We start from the raw sequence: 19,482 nt of genomic DNA, 5'->3' as shown, positions 1-19,482 counted from the left end.
GATATGACAGAGAGAGAGAGATTTGAAGATGCTATGCTGCTGCTTTGAAGATGGAGGAAGGGGCCATGAGCCAAGGAATACAGGGAACCTCCAGAAACCGGAAGGAAAAAGCAAAGAAATGAATTTTGCATTGCATACTTTTGACCAGCATTAGTGTCAGATGGTAACTTTCTGCAGTTTTAAGCCGCTAAATTGGTCATAATTTTTCACAGCAACTGTAGGAAACCCATACCGCTGATGGCAAATCCAGGCATCTCCTGTTTCTGGCTCTGTGCTAAGTGCTCTGCTCATGTTATCTGACTTACATGCATAATCACCTGGCAAGTAAGGAATTATCATTTCCGTTTTACCAATGAGACACAGAGAGAAAAGTTACAGAGATTCAGTCCGAGTCTGACTCCAGACTTTATGTTGTTACCATACGGCTCCACCACAGTAAGAAATCTCCATCCTGAGTGGTTTTCTCAAGAACTGACATTTACCAAAGGGTGATCTCTCAATATTGCCTTTGCTGTTGACTCATGGCATGGTGGAACGATTGCAGAAATGGATGATGGACAATCAGGTATTGTCCCCAATCGAGTGACCTTTCACGAGTCCCTTTTTTCTTGGCCTGTCTCTTTATCCATGTGGGTAGAAGGTGTGGGCAAGGTGACATTTACTCATTGGTTCATCTCTATGAGACCTTGGCATGATATTTCTAGTTCATCCAGATCTGTGGACATAACAGAGACCGAATTGCCACCTGTGTTCTGTCCCTTGGATTTTGAACGTTGAACACAGACCTTTCCACTGGAGAAAAATGCCTTTAAATTTTCAGCAACAAGGTGTTCAATTTAGAAGCAAAGAGTGGATAGAAATCTTCCCAAATAAACCTGTGACTGAGAAAACTAGGTATCTTGCAGAAATATATTTATCTTGTTAGTGTTACTGGAGAATATTTGCATAGCAAGAAAAAAGAGCTTTTAACTCGTTTCCTTATCTGACCTTCTTACTGTAGAGAATTTTTCCCCCTGAAGGTGTATCTCGCTATTGAATCTGGCGTTTAAAGGAAATGTCATCAGGGCCTGTGATGAAAATTGAATTTTCCCAATGCCTAAGGATGACTTTCTTTAACTAACTTTGCAGACTCCCAACCTTAAATGGATGCAGACATTCTGGTCTGCTTTGAATCTGCTAGTCTCCTCTGGCTTTCAACCTTTTTGACAAGCCTTGCCTTCTTCCTCTCTCTCCTTCTCTCTGCTCCCAGTACTGTTTGGAAGCCCTGCCTTTATTCTGTGTTCATCTCGCTCTTTCTTGAATTGAAAAGTCCCTAATCTTTTTCCTCTTGTGGCCGCTTAGGTGCAGAGGTTTCAGAGCCTAGGAAATTGGCAATTCCCTTTTCTCTTATTGATGGTGCAAGTCTCCGTTTCATTCCAATACCTGGATTTCCCCGAACCTTTAAAGAGAATGGCACTTGCCTTCTGCATAGGGTCAGCTGTAAAAATGAAAGGGGTGGCATTTTTTAACCCTTAAGTGACCTAAGTATTGGCTGAAACCCATTGTTATGCCTGTTTAAATAGCTGCCTCTGATGTTGATCTTGGAGATGTGAGCTCATTACACATATGAATAGTAGGCGGCATTTTAGATATATTCAGTCCCAATACAGGACCCTGGCAGTGATCTACTCCCAGATGCTGAGCCCTGCGCTGAGTTGGCACCTTGCAGTTTCTTCTCAGCATTCAGAGATATATTAGGAGAATAAGGCCACGAGATAGGAGGTGATATCAGCGACGCATTGCCCTAAAGAAGAAAACTAAAAATACTTTCTGCAAGTTTTTGGTCAACCCATAGGTCCCACACACAGTAGGAGTTCATACCTGCTTGTTTACATAACTTGAATGCAAAATCAGGGAATGCCCAAGCGATGAGCAGGACTGAAGTCTCTGTGTATAAATCTTGGAAGCACTGCACAGCCCATTTTATAGAAAAACTGCACCCTCCGAGCTAAAGAAACAGCTGGCAAGCATAGAAACCCACTCAAGTTTCTGGCTGAAAGAAGACTCTGTTAAAGTGGCCATATATTGTTTAAACCAGGACACTTTTCATTCAGGTGAAATTTCTATAGCGTTAATGTATAAATCTTAACTGTATATCTTGATGCATTTTTGTATATATATTAACCCCTGTAGCCATCACACAGAGCAATATAGGAAACAATTCTTATCAGCCCAGAAAGCTCCAACAAGACCCTTTGCAGTTCCTGGCCACCTTCCCTACCCACCAAAAGGTAACCATTTTTCTCATTTCTGTCATCATAAATTAACACAGCCTGTGCATGATCTTCATCTAAATGAAATCATGCAGTATGCATTTTTATATGTATTTAGCAATAGCAAAGAATGAATAACTTTCAACAAAAAGTAACATCATACTGAGCGAAACAAACTGGAATCCATTTGAGAGTGAAAGGCTCACTATTGACATGAGTGGGACAGCGGGCATAAAAGGGGGGCTGTTCTGGGGAAACAAGATGAATGTTCAGCTTATCTTTAGAACATAAAAACCTCAAGCCTGTACCATACAAAGGTGCAGTGTCTGGAAAACCCTCCCATGCCATAAGGCTTTGTTCTTTAATAGACAGCTTGAGCTCTATTCCTGCTGTGGGTCACCTGCCTTTTCAGTGATTCTGTTTTCTCTTTGGAGATTCACCTATTTGGCCAGGGAGCAACGGAAACAAGAGTGGGTATGAATACAAGGCCCTTCCCATGCCTTTGAAATATCTCAGGGGCCCACCCCTCACATTCAAGCTCCTTTCTCTCCTCGAAACGCCTGCAAAATTAATCCTGCACAAGAACTGTCTCGGCTCCTGAGCACCCTTCTGATAACCACTGTTTTTCACCTGCTTCCACGCCCCTAGCAGAATTCAGGAATCATTAGCTTTTGATGATCTTGTGTTTCGAGACTTCAATCTCTTGTACTTTGAAATTGAAATTCCTGAGCCTGCAAGGGACCCTGCGCTGACAGCTGACTTATTGAACTTTCTCCAGCTTCAACAGCCCAGAGAGTCAATCTGTCCAGTTCGCTTCTTGCAATGTACGATCTGTTGGAAAGCTCGAATCCAGGCAATGCTTGTGAAAACTGAGAGCCACTTCCATTTCCCCTGTCTTTTCCCTTTGTCAGGGAATAAGATGAAATTAACTTGAGCACTAATTAACAAGCATCAGGCTGGTGAAATGCCATGCAGGACTGTGCATTCTAGATTCTGCTCCTGAGAGCGGTGGCAGGGGTACAACTGTCCTTCCCAAAATCCAGTTATTTTATTTTATTTTATTTTATTTTATTTTATTTTATTTTATTTTGAGACTGAGTCTCGCTCTATCACCCAGGCTGGAGTGCAGTGGCGTGATCTTGGTTCACTGAAATCTCTGCCTCCCAAGTTCAAGTGATTCTCCAGCTTCAGCCTCCTGAGTAGCTGGGATTACAGTTTTTGTATTTTTAGTAGAGATGAGGTTTCACCATGTTGGCCAGGCTGGTCTCAAACTCCTGACCTCAAGTGATCCGCCTGCTTTGGCCTCCAAAGTGCTAGGAGTATAGGCATGAGCTACCGCACCCAACCCCAAAATCCAGTTTTAAATTCTAAATATTTCTGACTCTCTGAAATAACCCATCTTGCATTTAGGAATTGCTCTGTCCTTCTTACCTCTTATAGAATACATATTTGTTGTTTCTGCATGGCACTTTCTCAGTCTATAATGTGGCCTGAGGCAAATAACTCAGGAACAAATATTAAATAAATAAGTGCTTAGCCTAATACCTGCCCTGTAGTATGATTGGAAGAAACTTTAGCAGTTACCATTATGAAATGTGAAAATCAAGATCCTTGTAGTCTGCCTACAGCCTGATTTTCATCTCTTTATTCGGTCTCTCCTGTTCTATGATCGTGTGCATTCAAATTTGTACTCCCATTGGCCACAGATATGATGTCAGCTCCTCCCACCTGGCCAGTTTCTACTTTGGAAGGTGAGTACCTGATGGCTGGTGTTCTGGAGACGGAGAAACTCTGCTCTCACCTGTGCCCTACGTCCCTGCATCCAGAGGCTCTGTGTAAAATTTCTTCAGTAAATGAACCTTCAAGCTCTAGTAGTGGCCATGAAGATGCATGGGGTAAACAGACGGTCTAATCATGGTCTATAAAAGCTGTCTCCTTTCAGCCTCGATCATCACTGCTCTCAGGTTAAGGAAGATGATTAGGTAGGCTAGGGAGAAAATTCTTGCCAGTAGGAAACTCTCAGGGATTTTTTTAGGAGGAATTAGCTGCTCACGTATCCCCTCTTCAAACATTTATGTTGTAACTTCCTTCATTTTTATTTCTCATCTTCTGTTATCTTCTAGCTCATATTCTCTGTCCTTTTTGTTAATGCCTTGTCAATCTTTACTGTCATTTTATTATGTCTTTTGAGTAGAAGGGAGAGGTGTGTATGGTCAATGGCATTTCCCCCATGAATAACATGAAAATACTCAGCTTTCATCTGAGAAGCCCTCCTTGCTGTCTCCATGTGAGTGGCATAAGTTGATGTTTCAGATGCTAGGCTTGGGCCAGTGTAGGCTCACCTCTGGGTGTGGGATCACTTTTATGGTGACACAAAATCTTCTTCCACGATGTATTTTTTTCTCTCCAAAAGAACATAAACCCAGAAGCCCAAGTGTAGGAGCAAGGCAGGAGACTTCATTGTGCTGTCTTTATTGTTCTTTTCTTGTTGAACCTGAATAGCATGATAAATGTCTGTTGGATGGATGAATGAATCCTTGAATAAAAGTCTTGCCTGCTTGCAATGGTAGAAAAAGCATGTAAAGAAATAAGAATCTTGCTCCGTAAAAGTGACATTGAGAGTTGATCTGTTAAAAAATAATGGAGCTGCTGTCTCTTTGACTCAGCAATAACAGACATTTGCTGGGTAACCTGCTAAGTTCCAGCACTATATTACATGCTCCAGTTATCAATGAATGATCAATGAATAATAATCTTATCAATTAATAAATATATAAGCTGATAATTTCAATATGGGTAATTATAATAAGCTAATTATACTAATAATCTTTCCAATGAATAAGAAATAAACTGGTAAGTTCAATATAGTTTAGTATGTAATGCAGTATTATATATATGTGAGATTTTCTTTGGTATATGTACATAATAATATATCCATTATTAAAATACACAGAGACATATTACATATAATTAAAAAGTTAAAAACAAAATCCCATAACCTTTCCACTTAAGTAATGCCCGTTATCATTATTTTTTTAACAAGTTAGTAATACATATGAAAGTTTTTAAAAGTAAAGATCACCTTCAGCCCCTTCTCATAGTTCCTCTTAAGAAAGAAATTACTGTCAATAGGTTTTGTGTGTGTGTGTGTGTGTGTGTGTGTGTGCATTATCTTCTTACTACAAATAGAAACATCCTATCCATAGTGTTTTGAATATTTTTTTCTTTTTCTTTTAAAAAAATTATTTGTCTTCTTTTTGAGACAGAATTTTGCTCTGGCTTGCAGGCTAGAGTGCAGTGGCACAATCATAGTTCTCTTCAGCCTTGAACTCCTGGGATCAAGCAATCCTCTAACCTCAGCCTGGGACTATAGGCACACACCACCACATCTGGCAACATTTTTAATTTTTTTGTAGAGTTGGGGTTCTCATTATGTTGTCCAGGCTGTTCTTGAACTCCTGACCTCAAATGATCCTCCCACCTTAGCCTCCCAAAGTGCTGAGATTACAGGTGTGAGCCACGACACCCAGCCAATCTTTTTTTTTTTTAGTTAGTAAACCTTTGAGATCTCATTCTTTTTAAACAGTTGCATGAATTTATTTTACTTTGTACATGTAGCAAATATTAATTAATCTGCTTTAGATAGCTTCCTTTCAAATTTTTATTGTTACAAACTCATTGCAGTAAGTACCCTTGTACTTGATGCTTGGCGTCAGGTGGAAACCCAACATGGGTTAAAAAAATGGCTTCTTAGCTGGGCGTGGTGGTACATGCCTGTAATCCTAGCTACTTGGGAAGCTGAGGCAGGAGAATAGCTTGAACCCAGGAGGCCGAGGTTGCAGTGAGCCGAGATCATGCCACTGCACTCCAGCCCAGGTGACAGAGGAAGACTCTGTCTCCAAAAAAAAAAAAAAAAGACTTCAATGACCTCTCCAGTTTGCTTCCTGCTTTGATATCCAGACAGCACCCATACCTCCCCTCTTCTCTGGGCCCAGCTCCTACATGGCATCTAAGCAGAGGGCAATACTTTCTAAACGTTGTAAAGGGCCTTATTTTTGAGAATGGTAAATACCCAGACAAAAATCCACTTGCTTCCAAAGAAAAATGTCTACCTCATCTCCCAAATTATCCTACAGCTTGGATAAAACAAAGCCTTTTTGTAGTTAACAAAATGGACTATCATCACCAAGTATGATCGTGTTCATGTCCATAATCCTTTTAGTGTTGAGTGAGGGATAGTGGCTTTCTCTACATCTGGGTAAGAGAGAATGCACCAACGCCTCTAGTATGCTTCTGTGGCATTTATTCCTACCTGTTTTCGGGCTCAACGGTATCTTGGGATTTCTTCCCTGCACAGAAGTGGAGTGGGAAGTACAGTAGTAGAACACTCTTCTGTATTGATTGGGACTGAATAGAATGTCTGTCCCAGTCAGCCAGAGTGAGAATGTAGAGTGAGAATTTACAAATTACCATTGGAGTGAGAAGCCATGATCAGAAATGTGGAATCATGGTGAAGGATAAGGCAAAGCAGTGAAGAGGAAAATATTTAATGAAAATGAAAACTGAGTGAGTTGGGGAATGTTGGGGGGAAACAGACCACCAATGGGCTGTCTTTTTGTGCAGCTGGAGTGTCTTGGTGTAATAAACCTAGGTATGCGCAGATGATACCTTTTCACTACATGCCAATGTATTTGTCTTGCCAACTGATCTGTGAGATCCTTGAGGTCAGAGACTGTGTTTAATTCATCTCTGTCTAAGCACTCAACAGGAGGGTCTGACTCACAATAGATTATCTGGCTGTATTTGCTAAATGAAAGCTGGATTTTATTAGTGGTCTCCAAATCTGGCTCTGCATCAGAACATCAGAATCACTGGGTGAAAATAAAACCCCACATTCTGGGCTTAACTCCAGATCTCCTAAATGAGAATGTCTAGGGACGAATCTGGAGAATCAGATTTACAGACAAGATCACTGGTTGCTTCTTATGCTCACAGAGCAGCCCTCTGCTGCTCTGTAGTCCAGGGATGGAAGCCATTACTTTATTTTATGACAATCATTTTTATCCTGCCAGAGTCCCGGAGCAGCAAATATGACACATTCCTTAAAGAAAGATCCTATCTTCAGATGGTTCCAACCAGTACCCCCTTGTCAGAGACTGCAGGGGGATTTTGTAAGATTTTGCCATGTAAAGCCAGAAAAGGCATATATTTCTTTTCTTTCCTGGACATCTGTGCCATGGACAGGCTGCAGCCTGGGTGTGCTTGGGTATTCTTCCCTGAAAGTCACATTCTTTCTGAGATATTTACAATGGCAGAGATAATGGGTTATTGATGAACCAATCAGCTGAGATGGCCCCTGGTGAATTAGATCCTGGCCACTGGCCTGCCTGGGATAAGAAACTATTGCTGAGCTCAGCACAGTCTGGGAAAGGTCTAAATCACACCCATCACTTCCTACAAAGCCAGTAATCTTTGTTAAAGGCACTACTGCGGCCAATTCTTCATGTGGGGAAGCAACTTACTTAATTTATAGTTAATTTAAGACTTGGAGCTTTGGAATCAGATGGATGTTTCACCCTGGCTCCTCCTCTTTTCCTCACTGTGGACAATATACATGTTATTTAACAACCCCAAGTTTCAGCTTCCTCATCTATGAAATACTAACCTCATTTTGCAGAATTTCTCTAAATAATATGTGAAATGAATGCAGAGCATTTCACACTTTACACAGCACTTTCACATTCATAATCTTATTTATCACAATAATCCTATGATATTATATATATGATTAGTTCATTTTTTACACATAAATATTACAAGGCTCAAAGACTTTGAGTATCTTACTTGAGAATCAACCCCTCCCACATCCACAACACACATACATTTTATAGATAAGGACACAAATATTCAAGAGCACAGAGCATTTGTCCAAGGTCACATGGTCATTAGCCAGTTTTAATAGCTTTCCATAGTACTTATAATAAAATCTAACTACATATATTGGCCTTTAAAGACTTAATTGGAAAGGTTTCTATCTGTCTGTTTCTCTAATTGTGGAAGGTGCAACAATGGCCTCAGTTCTCCACCCTTTCTGGTGTGCAGACCCTCTGCCATGTAAATATACCATATCTGCCTGTGCTGACTCAGAGATCAGACTTGTGATGTGCATTACTAATAAAATAATGGTATGCTGGTTCCAAGCCTAAGCCTACAGGGGCATTGCCTGCTTTTTGTGCATCCTTGTGCCTTTGCCATTGTCTGAAGACCATGTCTGGACTACACCGCCAGAGGATAAGAGACCTGTGAAACAGAACTTAGAGATGATCCCAAGCTGACCCCAGAAACATAAACAATAAATGTACTGTCAAAAACCACTGGAACTTGTAGTTGTTTGTTGTGTAGCATTGTTCTATCAAAGATAGCTGAGCTGTGAAATTTGTCTTCTGGCACTCTCTCCCTCACTAAGTTTATTACATCCATATTGGTTTTCTTTCACTCCCTCAAACAAGCCAATCTCTATCTTTTCTTATTTCATTTGCAAATGTGCTGCTTCACCTCGAAACCACTCCTCCCCACTCTTTCTGCACAGCTGCATGCCTCTTCCTTTCTCATCCTTGAAGTTTCAGCTTCAATGCCACCAACTCAAAGAGCACTTCCTTGACCATTCTGTCTGCATTAAGACATTCTACATATTTCCTATCACTGCATCCTATTCTTTTCCATCATAGCTTTATCACAACTTTATAATCATATAATAATTTAGCTTGGTAAAGCCTACCACAACAGGGTTGGTGGCTGGATGTTTTGTTCACCACTCTAAGCACCCAACATAATGCCTGGTACAGAGCTTGTTCTCAGTATGTATTTAGTAAATAAATGCACACAGAAGAAATAAATTGGCAGAACCAGGATTTCAACTTATCACTCTTTCCTCTCTTTCTTCTGTGCCACAATTATGACTTTATGGGAGGTTTAGGGCTTATCAGTCTTGAAGTACCCTATCTAAAATGCATGATTCTCTGATAATGTTTAGCCTGTTTAGCTAGTATCTTTTCTTTTAAATCAGTTTACACTAAAGCAAGCAGCTTAACACTTTTAGGGATTAGCTGACAGTCAGCTGAGAAGAGATATGGGAAAACAACTTGGGTTAGATCAGAATATAGGGAGATGACAGCTTTAGGAGGTAAAAAAAGAATCTGAGGCTATGGCAGGAACATTTCTTGGGTTCAGTCATGGACCCATTCTACAAGGGGCAATTCTGGTTTCTGCTGTCAGCTGTTGTTGAAGCAACTGACTGACACTTTGGAGTCTCCAGGTTTATTCTGAAGAGACACTTAGCTGGAGGAGTAATTCCATCTTCATGAAGAAATGCATGCATTTCATCCTGGGCCACTAGTACCTGCTCTCTAAGGAGCAGAACTTGTCATATCTGGAATCTTGTTGCTGAAGGTGTTCAACCAGAGTCACACTCTGGATCAATGTCTAGGAGACCAAAGTTTTGGGGACTCAGAAGTTTCAAATTTTATTGTATCATACAAGGACAGAGACCAGGAAAGTGGATGCCTTCTATCCCCAAGTCAGAATCCTGAGAAAACTGCCCATTTAGCACTGAAAGCCCTGCTAAGGAAGAGGGAAGAGGGTGGCAGAGAGATTTAATGCAGTAAATGCAAAAATCAAAGTGGAAATTCAGGCTTTCTGCAGCATGGCCAAGGGAACAGCTAACAAAAACAGGCTATCTGGTGGTCCAAAAATTTAGATGGCTTTTATAGGACTGAAAGTATGGAGAGAGAATAAAACAAATCACAGAATAGATTCTACTTACTGCTCTGGTTATGTGGAACGTAGCTACAAATGACCAGAAATTTCTAGCGGAGAATGTCTGATTGGGCTGTGATAATTCCACAGCAATGGTTTCTAAAGTATGCACTCTAAAACAGATTTCTGTAATATATTAATATGAATTCTAGGGAGAAAAAAAAGAGTTTCTGTGTTGAAATAAATTATAAAAACATCACACACTTTATTCTCTTGAGGAGTCACATGCAAATTTGCAAACTTTCTGAAAAATCCTACAATAAAAACCTTTCTTAAAATTTTTTTTATTTTAAATGTTCATGTTTTTGTAAACTCATTTGACTATAAAACCATAGTAAATAAGAATAAGCAAAATAAAACAGAAACAAATTCCTTCTTCTTTCATTCTTCTTTTCTTCTATCATTTCTAATTTTTTCAATGCCAGTTAACATTATTCTGCAAATCACAGACTGCAAACACACTGACCTTGAGAATTTTTTTTAATGTGTTGCATTTTGTTTTCATGGTTATAATGAAACAAATAAAATGAAGTAGAATGCTTATTCATTCGCTTCCCTCCCATATACCAACTATTGCACTAAGCTTTTGTATACCCAAACTGATTTTATTATTAAAACCACAGTGAAGTTAGGGAGTGTTATCACTTTTTTCAGATGACAAAACTGAGGTTCAGAGAGGTGGAGTTACTTTTTGAGGGACACAGTGATAGTAAAATTTTGTGGCTATGTTTAAACGCAGACAGGTTACTCTCAAGTCTGCTTTTTTAGCCACCAAGATATTATAATCTGGGAATTAAAAGGTAGTCTCCCATCCCTATCTAACCAGAAAAAAATAAAATTTCCGTTTTGTTAAAAAAGGTTTTTTGTGACTATTATTTCAGCTTAGATACCCTGACCAAGGGCTCTCACTACTTTTAGTAGATGTATAAGTTAAACTGTCAGCCAGTGGCATCAGAAGAGATGCACTGAGTTCACACACAAGCTTGGTGGGCTGAGAAGGTTGTGCCTAACAAGTTTCATTCCTCTGTGATGTGTGGATGAGTGCAGTCAATAATTATATCCTGTGGTTACATGGCATGCAAAATGATATCTATTTACCAGTTAGTTTTATTTTTCTGAGGAAAAGTACACAGCCTGCTGAGAGTTTTATGGAGAATAAATGGTGCTGTCCTTGCCTGCATTGTAGACATTATCATCTATCTCAACATCTCCCAGTGTCTTAACACACTGTAGGATCTTCTCTGGGCCTATGCCTTAAGTTCAAACACCACTCACTCATTTCTGTCCTGCTCATGAAAATAAGGAATCCCTCCTGGTTCCTCTCACCTCGTATCTCCCTTACCTCTTATTTCCCATTATGTTTATACAGTACTTCAAGGATTCAAGGCCAGAAATTGGTTTCCAGCCATATTTTTGATGCTTTTGATTTGTGTACCAAGCATTTTCTTCTTATTACCTCATTCTATGTCCCAACAACCCTTTACCTGTATAGCAGGTTCTGTTGTACAACCTCCTAGCCCCAATTTTAAAAAAGAAAAGACTGAATTTTAGTGTACCTAAGTAACTTCGTTACCCAACTTATCCTATCTGAATGGTTAACTCTAGGCAGACTAGTGCTATATTAGTTATCTATTACTAACAAAGTACTTTAATATATATTAGCTTAAATAAGAGCATTGATTATTTCAGTTTTGGTGGGTTAGGAATCCTGGCATAAATTAGATGATACCCTTGTCTTGAGGGTTTCTTGAAAGGCTGAAATCCAGGCATTTGCTGAGGTTGCAGCCTCAATTGAAGGTTTGGCTGGGTAAAAATCCAAGCTCACCAATGTGGTTGTTGGCACCTAAAAACTTTCCAGGCTATTGGACTAAGCTCTCAATTCCCAAGAGCTACTGGCCAGATGTCTTTCTCAGTTCCTTAGCATGTGGGCCACTACATAGGGTATCTTACAACATGGTGGTTTGCTTCATCAAAGTAAGCAACAGAGAAGACAAAAGAGAAAATGAAGGTGGTCATATGTATCTGTGGGCACTACATCTACAGATTCAATCAACTCTGAATCAAGAATACTAAAAAAAAAAAAAAGCAATACAACAATAAAACATAATACAAATAAAAACAATACAGTATAACAACTATTTACGTAGCATTTACCTGTATTCAGTATTATACATAAGTACTCCAGAGATGATTAAAATGTGTGAGAATGTGCATAATTTATATGCACGTACCAGGCCATTTCATATGAGAGCATCTGTGGATTTTGGTGTCCACGGAGGTCCTAAAACCAATCCCTTGTGGATGCTAAGGAATGACTATTCCAGCAAGATGGAAGTCACGTCTCTTGTAACCTAATCGTAGAAATGACATCTCATTGCCTTTCTGTATTCTGCCTATTAGAAGCAGGTCTCTTGATCCAGTCTACCCTCAAAGAGAGGGAATTGTGAAAGATCACAAACACCAGGTGTTGGGAATTACTGGAGTCATGTCAGAAGCTACCTAAGGCAATTGAAGTATGATTTTTATAGCTCCAGCACCTACCCTCCAACCTCAGGAAAGCTATGCGACTTCCCTAAGCCTTTATTTTCTTGTCTGTCAAATAGGTATAATAATAGTACCTATGTCATGGAGTTGTTAGGCTTAAATAAATAAAGAGATGTTAAGATATCTGGCAACTGTACTAAATCCTTCTCTGAACCACTGTTGGCCAGGTGGTCGGAGAATCATCCTACCTTCCCATGCAGCCTCCGGAAAGTTGTCACACAAACGAAAGAAGTTGCATGCTGGAAACTGGAGTTTTAACTCCCTGACTTGCTGTGTGATTTTTGTACACTTTCTTTCTCTTCTCCGGAACTCTGTCTGTTTATCTGTAAAATTTGAGGGTTAAATGAGATAGGAAAATCTTTTCACTTTTCTGTGGCAATTTTGAATGGTTGGATGTGTATCTCTGGAACTTTTATTGAAAAAATTTCAATGGTGTGGGGAAGTCAGTTCACACAGGCTCAGGAGAGCCGACTGATCATGTCACTTACCAACTCTGCATTTGGTGATGCCACATTGGTAGCTTGATGCCAGCCATGATGAGAAAATTTACACCATGGGTTTCTGCCAGCTATGAACCAGAGCTCACCTCAGCCTCACCAAAAGTGGATTGTTAAACACTCTTCTTTGTACCACTCATTTCAAAGCTCCACGGGAAAAAGAACGATTGTTTTCTGTAACACTTGCCAGAGCCCCAGGAAGAGGATATAGAGCAATGAGTGATGAATGTATATTTGCCATCTCTGGTTGGCTGATTTCTGTCATGTTCCCTTCACTGATAATCTTTTCTGCATTTTTAGAAGAAAAAGTGCTTTGTCAGGGAAAGGGTTGCTGGCATAGGCTCCCGCTCTGAATAAAAGACATTTTGAAATCCAGTTTATCAGCTGCTGACCATATTCTCTTGTCTCTGTTTATTTTATTTTTTGAGACAGAGTCTTGCTCTGTCACCAGGCGCCAGGCTGGAGTGTAGTGGCGCAATCTTGGCTCACTGCAACCTCTGCCTCTCGGGTTCAGGCAATTCTTCTCCCTCAGCCTCTCGAGTAGCTGGGACTACAGATGCATGCCACCACACCCAGCTAATTTTTGTATTTTTTTTAGTAGAGACGGGGTTTCACCATGTTGACCAGGATGGTCTCGATCTCTTGACCTCGTGATCTGCCTGCCTCAGCCTCCCGAAGTGCTGGGATTACAGGCGTGAGCCACCATGCCCAGCCGTCTCTGTTTCTTGTAATTATACAAGAAACTAACAGCTGAGTAATGTCCAGGTAGGCTCATTTTAAACACTGGGCTATCTTTCCCTCTCTAGGAACAAGTGGTGGAATGCAAGTATTTTAATAATATGAATTCTATTATGTTAGTAATGTGCAGAATTGCATACCTGGGTGTTCTCAATCACCATATGTGGTAGGGAGGGAATGGACTATTGTCTCCCCAATCCCCAGCCCTGGGAGTTGACCATCAGAGATCTCAGAGTTAAAAACTTTTATCAGTGACCACATGGTAATAAGTGGTCAAGCTGGAACTAGGACCCAGGTCATCTTACTGTAGCCCTTCCTTTGTAAGCATTTCCCTAGTATGATAAAACTTACAGTCCAGTGGGAAGGAGTGGGGAAGGCAGTTCCCCACCATCCTGGTCCTCCCTTCATGCAATTTTGATGGTCTCCAAAGCAGAGAGATATGGCCACAATCATAACACGTTAACCGGAGAGGAGCTAATGACATAATCATGGGCTCTACAGTCAATTATTGCAATTACTGGAAGCCACTCTCCTGTCATATTTCATTTAGCAAAAAACAGCACAAGGGAGGCAAGGGGCACTGAGGGTCCTGAGCCCATTGTTGCTGCCCTCGCTGGAGCAAGCATCTACAAAGGAGAATGCCAACCCCAATAAACTGTTCCTGCAGAAGCCATTAGGCTGGGTGACATGTTCACTTAGGGTGACATATATTGATCATGTAAAACATGCACACAGTATAATATGATTAAACAAACTCAACCGGTTCCAGAGAGAGCCAGCTGAACCTTGTGTGAAGGCTGGCTCTGCAGCCAGAGCTTCTGAGGCCCTGGTTGGAACTTCCTAGCTCAGGATCAGAACTGCGGCATATTTATGTCAGTGATTATTCATTTGTTTATTTATTAATTCAGCCATTTATTCATTCAAGAGTTATTTATTGTGTCCCACTATGTGAGAGGCACTGTAGTGAGTGCTAGGAATAAAATAATGAGTTGAGTGAGATTTACAATTGCCCCTACTCTCATGAAGCTTGTGAATTAAAAGAAAGGATCATGGTTCAATGAGCGTATATAATGAAGGAATCTGTCTAGATGAGGGGGACCATGGCAGTTACTATTTATTGTATATTTGCTGTATGTGGGTTGAAGAGTGTCCCTCAAAATTCATGTCCACCTGGAACCTCAGACTGTAACCTTATTTGGAAATAGGTTCTTAAAGATCTCAAGATGATAATGCACTGGATTTAGGGTGGATCCTTAATCCAATAACTGCAATGGCTGGCGTCCTTTTAAGAAGAGGAGAGATTACAGAGACACACACACAGAGGAAAAAAGGCCACCGGAAGACAAAGACGGAGATTGAAGTGACGCAGCTACAAGCCCAGGAATGCCAGGAGCCACCAGGAGCAGGAAGAAGCAAGGAAGGGTTCTTCCCAATAGCACTTGGAGGAAGCAGGGCCTTGATAACATCTTGATTTCAGATAACTGGGGTCCAGAATCATGGGAAAATAAATTTCTGTTGTCTTGAAGCTCCCAGTGTGTGGTCACTTCTTACGGCAGCCACAAGAAAGTAATCCACCCACTAAACAACTCAGTGTTGCCAACTGTACCAGGACTTACTGATGTGAGATATATTAGACACAGCTGTTGGGTTCAAGTTGCTCAAGTTTAGATAAGGAGACAGAGAAGTAAATGGATACTTAAAATCCTCTCTTTTGAGGGCTCTGATCAGGGCAAGCCCACTGGCTGTGGGAGCACAAGGAGAGAGCCCAAGCTCAAGTTACACCATTGTCAATGCCTAGAGAAGAGGCTGACAGCCACAGTATTCACTGTATCTGCTACGTCACCTGAGCTGTGGCTTACATCCGCCATGAAACAATGAAACACTGGAGTTCATCTCCTTCATTGTTAACTAGTGCCCAGCATGTAACAACCTGCAAACATGTTCTCAGCTCTTTGGTGTTTGAAATATCTGTTTCTACTGCTCCATTTATTATTAAGCTTTTTATTTTTGCATCCTAGAACTTCCATGTCCATGGTAAAGAAATACCACCACTGGACAACAGGATACAACACTCTGGGTCTTAACAGTTAGGAAGATGAAATTGATCAGACTCAGATTTGGGATGGTAAAAGGGCGAAGACTAGGATGCTTCCCGGGCTTCTGCTGTGGGGGACAGCGTGGGCGGTACTGACTGCTGATGGAGGAGGCAATGCAGGAGGCTCATTAGATATATGTGGGGAGATGGGGAAATCAGACTAGGGCTTGCTGAATTTGAATTATCTGGGAATATCCAGTTGGTGACATACAATAAGCTGTTAATAATATGAGCCTGGAGTTAAGGGAGAGTTCTTCCTATTTTGAGTTCTCCTGTGGTCATCTGAGATAAGTCACCTCTGTTTCAAACCCAAATTACCTATTAAAATCCAGTTGTACTTCGGATAGTGTAATGATGGGACTCCAATATTATGTCACATATTCCATAGGCTCTACAAGAAGTAGAAAAAGAAGTGCTTGGCTGCGTGCAGGGGCTCGTGCACGCCTGTAATCCCAGCACTTTGGGAGGCTGAGGTGGGAGATTATCTGAGGTCAGGAGTCCAAAACCAGCCTGACCAATATGGTGAAACACCATCTCTACTAATAATACAAAACTTAGCTGGGCATGGTGGCAGGCACCTCTAATCCCAGGTACTCAGGAGGCTTAGGCAGGAGAATCACTTGAACCTAGGAGTTGGAGGTTGCAGGGAGCCAAGATCATACCACTGCACTCCAGCCTGGGTGGCAGAATGAGACTCTGACTCAAAAGAAAAACAAACAAAAAAGGAAGTGGTCTTGACAAACCATTGTATTCATCTACCCTACTCCTGGCAGATATTCCGTAACAGTGAACGTCACCAGGGACCTACAGAACTTGGAAATTTGCAATAGAATAATCACTATAGGAAGTTGCAAAGTTTAATCCTTTAGAGATTTAATGTACCTTCCTTAGGTGCTAATAGTCCGGAAGTATTTTCTGGAATACAGATGTGGTAGAGGATTGCTATTCTTCCAAAGATAGAAATGCTTCCTTCAAGAAAATGCTCAAAATGTTGACGTTCCCTTTTATGGGGGAGAACCCTCCATAGAAAAAGTACTGTGAACATATAATTGGCAAGGAATTTCTAGAATTTTACTATTCAACATAATGATGGTTTCATAACTTTTTTTGGTTCACAGAAGAAAAAAGAAAGATGTTGTGCATATTTCATAGATAATATAGAGATATATTTGGAAGGGAAGGGGGGACTTTACCTCTTAAATATAAATGATTACTTTAAAAATGCAAAGTAGGAGGGGAGAAAACACAACCTTTTGAAGCAATTAAGCCATCAGTGGTGAATCTTTCCACCCCTTAGTAAAAAGAACAAAGTACAGCCTCAGGCAACTAGTTTAACCACTTTTGTCTCAGCTTCCTCATCAGTAATATGAGAATAATACTAAAATTCTACGGCACTCTGTTGCTATGAGAGTTAAACAAAACACCACGCCTAATCCCCTCTCACACAGACCGGCAGCTGCTCCATAAATGGCTGCTTTTCCTTAAATTTTAAATCATGGAGGGCCAGTCCCCCAAAAAGAGAGTACTATTGATTAGTTTCAAATGTTCTCATCATGGACATTTTCCCGTAACATTACGTTTAGATTCTGAGCTCCATGTGGAATGGGGGCAAAGCTTAATAATAATAATTCTTATCATAACAATAGTAAGCATGTATTGAGCACCTACTTTTTGCCAGGGAATACTCAGCTGTATGCTGTGCCAACACTACCTCAACTAATCCTGATAGCAACCCACTGGGGTTGGCAATATATATATATTCATTTTCAGGTGTGAAAAGAGAGGGTGGGAGGAAAGGAGGGAGAAAGAGATAAACCAATAAAATCCAGCTAGACAGTGTCAGAGCCAGGATTTGAATCTGAGTCTAACTCCAGACAATTCATATTTAACCAAGACTCTTTTTTTTTTGAGGCAGAGTTTCGCTCTTGTTGCCCAGGCTAGAGTGCAGTGGTGCGATCTGGGCTCAGTGCAACCTCTGACTCTCGAGTTCAAGCAATTCTCCTGCCTAAGCCTACCGAGTAGCTGGGATGACAAGTGCCCGCCACCACGCCCGGCTAATTTTTTTTTGTATTTTTTTTAGCAGAGACGGGATTTCACCATGTTGGTCAGTCTTGTTCTGAAACTCCCGACCTCAGGTGATCCACTCGGCCTCCCAAAGTGCTAGGTTTAAGGGCATGAGCCACCGCACCTGGCCTACCCAAGACGAGAGAGAGAATGAGAGAGAGAGAGAGAGAGAGAGAGAGAGAGAGAGAGAGAGAGATCTCAATACTGTCTTCCTTACGTTGGTATCTCCAAAGCTTATAATAATCATCAGTTAAGTGGAACTCCATGAAGGTTGTTGAATTAATAACTGAATTAATAAATAGAAAGATTGGGTGAAGGTAAACAAATAACTCACCGGCACCTAAAATCCTGTTAGTCTTGATTCCTCACTCAGTGTGGACCTACACATTTAGCCAGTAGGGACCTGGGCATTTCTAGGACATTCTTTGGTTTTTCTCCCCACCAAGAGCTGAGCCAGGAAGTCACTGAACCATCTTCTTTCTTTGTGGCTCCAATTACCTGCTCATTGGCATGCAAAGACCTCCCCAGCCCTGCTTCTGAGAGGGAGTAGAAATTCCGGGAGAATCGTACCCATTAAGGCCTTTTATGATCACCATTATGTAATAAAGAGCATCTGGAGCCTGAGAAATTATTGCAATCTTTTATTTTGTTTTAAGTATAACTATCTCCTCACACCCTTCTTCCCTTGGGTGATGGCAATAATAGTTATTACTGTGCACTCTCTCTCAGGACAGAGCTTGGGGTGGACAGCATTCACCCCATCCCCCTTTCTTAACAGGAACCAAATCTTGTTCCAATCTCCACCCTTCCCTGCCTTGCAGCAGGTGCGGCCCAAGAAGCAGACTCGCTCCCAGCTCTGATGGGCCCGTGTTCTAAGGGCCTCCTCCCTGTCCCTTTATGAATGGTTGGCGTAGAGACAACCAGGTGGTTGAATTCTAGCTGCCTGATGCCTGGGAAGTATGCTGGGGGTCCTTTTGGTATATCTTCCTCTCTCCTAAGGCAGAACCATAGGAAGAAAAGGCTGTACCTTCCCCTGTCTGGAAGTGATGCCTGGACGTTTCCAGCCATCTTTATATACCTCCCGCTGGGGCTGAAGTAACGGCCGAGAATGGTAAAGTGGAGATGTGAACAGATCCTGAGTCTCCAATGACAGTGCTGAGCTGCTGATTCGCGGCCCGTTCTACCTCTGGACTTCCTGTGATGTGAGATAACATACTGCTGCGTTGTCTCAGTTAGTTGCAGCTGAGCTTCCCATGTCTGCAGCTGAAAGCACCTTAACTATTAAAGAGCTTCAAGAACACAGAAATCCCAGAGAGCGAGGAGCAGCCCCCAACAATAAACTCATTTTCCAGATCAACAGAGTTGTGGTAGCCTTTCTCAAACAGGTAGGTTCATTCAAAGTGTCTGTTGGTCTTTTATCTCAGGGAAATTCTGAATCCTAGAATCTCTGGCTGAGAAAGCACTTCTGAGATAACCT

The 19,482-nt window shown here is 41.2% G+C and overlaps 1 long non-coding RNA gene across 2 annotated transcripts in view; it reads right to left on the bottom strand.

Moving 5' to 3' along the window:
- Window positions 1–18,464, bottom strand: part of LOC105714353 (uncharacterized) — a 349,885-nt gene extending 331,421 nt beyond the window's left edge. The window contains exons 1-2 of one of the 2 annotated variants that reach the window (XR_001106801.2): window positions 18,340–18,464; window positions 12,800–12,934 (exon numbers count right to left, since the gene is read on the bottom strand). This is a non-coding gene — a long non-coding RNA (uncharacterized LOC105714353). The remainder of the gene's footprint in view (window positions 1–12,799; window positions 12,935–18,339) is intronic. The other variant, XR_010337348.1, reaches the window with a different exon arrangement.
- Between the last annotated feature and the right edge of the window lie 1,018 nt (window positions 18,465–19,482).

The sequence above is a fragment of the Aotus nancymaae genome, unplaced genomic scaffold, assembly GCF_030222135.1.
Source record: "Aotus nancymaae isolate 86718 unplaced genomic scaffold, 86718_ANA_hifiasm-v0.15.2.pri h1tg000049l, whole genome shotgun sequence".
NCBI lineage: Eukaryota > Metazoa > Chordata > Mammalia > Primates > Aotidae > Aotus > Aotus nancymaae.
Note: the sequence above shows the minus strand (reverse complement) of the source record. Positions and strands in the feature narration are given on the sequence as shown.